Consider the following 3,263-nt stretch of genomic DNA (forward strand, 5'->3'; position numbering starts at 1 on the left):
CCTCAGATTGCGAGTCGAGTGCCCTAACCACCTGGCCAATTTCGAAGAAACTTCGACTTAAAAACAGAAATGGTTCGAGGCTGTGTGATACCTTGTCATAAATTTACAATGCTTGTCTGTCTGTGAGTGCAAAGACAAGGTTTTCCAGCCTTTTATTTTTCTTATATTTATATAACAATTTATCCTTTTATTATATTATCTAGGACTAACGTTTATCTGTGCAGTTTTGAGATAAGAGCAGCAGTATGGTTTATGAACTTTTGTTACCACAAAGATACGAACCTGTTTTCGGAATAGTGAACATTTTTGTCTAAAACAACTGAATTATTTCGAATGTATGCTAATCACGATTTTCTCTCACTCTTAATTTTATAAAGACATTGCGTGAGAGAAATGTATGAATTAAGTGATAAGGCTGAAATTAGGTTACTGAGAAACCTTATATAAAACATAACTAGATTTACAATATAAAACAAGGATAAAACGAGTTCCATAATGAAAATCTCTGGAAAACATTATGCTGACAGACACTAGATAATCACTGACGTCATTCACCCATAATTACCCAGAGATCAAATCGCCCCATAACAGTGTGTTTCTAGATGATTCTAGAACTAGAAGAAGAAGAAGAAAGGTTTACTTTTTTTTTTCCACACGTTTCTTAATTTATCAAATAAATAACTATATCGTGGTCTTTAAACTTTCCTTTACAGCTTCGAGGTTTACGGTTTAGGTTTAATTTTTTTCTTCTAGTATGATCATTTAAGGCTCTAACAAACAATTTTATAACTTGTTCTTTCGTTGGGCAGAATATTTTGAATTATTTGGTGAAAATAATGAGAAATCCAGTCCACTTAATGATAACGAATTAATTGATTTCTTCTGTAACGTTTACTATAGGCTACGTTCACTTTGACTGAAGTTGTAGGCTTCAGTTCACGACAGAGTTTCAACAGAAATTCTTCGCTAGTGATACCTACGTCTAACTTACTTAACTTTGATAAATAAACACGTAATTCACCGAGCAATTGAATAGCAGATTAGATGCGATGACTCCCATTGTCTAACACTGAACTGATACACTCATTGAATACTCATTGATAACTCTTATTACTTATCACAATATAGAATGATTACGTAGTTCTCCGATTTCTGTGTTTAGTTCCTCTTGTAGTTGGTTTGAACTACTAAAGGGAGGGTTTGTTTCGTTTTGAATTTTGTGTAAAGCTAGGGTTATCAGAGGTAGCCATTCCTGATTTAGCAATGACAGACTAGAGGGAAGACAGCTAGTCCACACCACTCACCGTCAACTCTTGATCTATTCTTTTACCAACGAATAATGGGATTGAACGTCACATTATAACACACTAACAGCTAAAAAGGGGAGCATGTTCGGTGACGGGGATTCGAACCCCCGATCCGCAGTCTACGAGTCGAGCGCTCTAATCACCAGTCCACGCCATGCCCTAAAGTGAGGTATCATATTTTATCATCAGGCTATGCTAGGCCTTAAAGGGAGGTATCATATTTTATCAACAGGCCATGCCAGGCCTTAAAGGGAGGTATCGTATTTTATCATCAGGTCATGCCAGGCCTTAAAGGGAGGATCATATTTTATCACCAAGCCATACCAGGCCTTAAAGGGAGGTATCATATTTTATCACCAGGCCATGCCAGGCCTTAAAGGAAGATATAATATTTTATTACCAGGCAATGCCAGGCCTTAAAGGGAGGTATCATATTTTATCACCAAGCCATGCCAGGCTCTAAAGGAAGATATAATATTTTATTACCAGGCAATGCCAGGCCTTAAATGGAGGTATCATATCTTGCTCGAATTTTTTACCTGAAGTAAATTTTATTTTTATCTATATAAAAAATGCGGTTAATCGTTTCACTTTTACTTATTCACAGTTTAAGGAAGTAATTTATTATTTAAAGGAGTAATTTATTTAAATGTCTCTTTCAGTCATTTCTGTAACTGGAGCATGTTTTGCGTACTGTTTCTTTCGTGGACCTTCTCGTTCACATCATAGTTCACCCGATTTACATCAATTCTCAACAGATTCCTGACACTCAACCCAATAAAAGCATTCTCTTGCTCAGGGCCGTTTTATCCAAGGGACAAAAGGGACAGTTGCCAAGGGACCACTGGGAGTATAATAACAATGAAGTGAATAATAATAATAATAATAAACCAGTTTTTAAAACTATATTTTTCCATTTTTATTTCCTTATGTTTTATCACTAATAAATTTAGTTTATTAAATTGCACGGTATTTTCTTAAAAGCAAGAGCGAAAGATGGAGCCACTAATTTATATCCCCCCCCCCAATCTCTTAACGGGGCACTGCTTTTACTCTCTCTAGTGTCTTTTTTAATACCTAAATGTATTTGTTTGTTAGTTTATAGTTAACCGCAAAGCTGTACAATGGGCTATCTGTGTTCTGCTCACTACGGGTATCGAAACCAGGTTTCTAGCATTGTAAGTTCGCTGACATACCGCTGTGTCACTGTGGGGTGGGTGGAAGGTTATGGGGTATTGTAGAATATAGATATTGTGTAAGTACCAATTGAATTTTTCGTTTCTGTGTGCTGATATCTTCCCATTTTCGACATAACAAGCCATTCAGTGGGTATAATGGATCCCTCTCTGCCCAGTACATCTTTGGACACGTTAAATACAACACACTATATATATATATATATAAAAACCATATCAACATACGCACTTACATCATATGTATAGAAATAAACAGAATTACACTCAGCAAAATTACCAGGTGCGTGTGCATAGAATTACTGTGGGGGACCTTTGCCCCTTTTGGTCAGATGTAAAGTAATAGTTGTTTTAATTAACTATTTGTCAGGTTTTAATATAAGGCCAATAAAAAGACTAGGAACATTAATAGCGATGTTAGAAAATTCAAACGTAGTTTGGATGCCAGATATTTTTTCTGATTACCGTTGGTGGCGTTATACTATTTTGACAAACAGTGCTTTAAAAAAATCTAAATAATAACAATAACGCTGATTCAATTCTATCAATTGTTTTGGGTCTAGAAGACGTAAGCAGAATAACTAATCTTAAACATTAACATTTTAGTTAGTTGACTTAATCTTGTTTAGGACTAACTTTAGGGCTAACTTCTTACTAGTAAAATAAACAAAAATAATTACTCACTTCTTACAACCAAAAAAAAAAAGAGTTTTTATTTATTTAAAAAAAACACGAATTTTCAATTTTTTTTTTTTTTTTTTTT

The sequence above is a fragment of the Limulus polyphemus genome, unplaced genomic scaffold, assembly GCF_000517525.1.
Source record: "Limulus polyphemus unplaced genomic scaffold, Limulus_polyphemus-2.1.2 Scaffold4232, whole genome shotgun sequence".
NCBI lineage: Eukaryota > Metazoa > Arthropoda > Merostomata > Xiphosura > Limulidae > Limulus > Limulus polyphemus.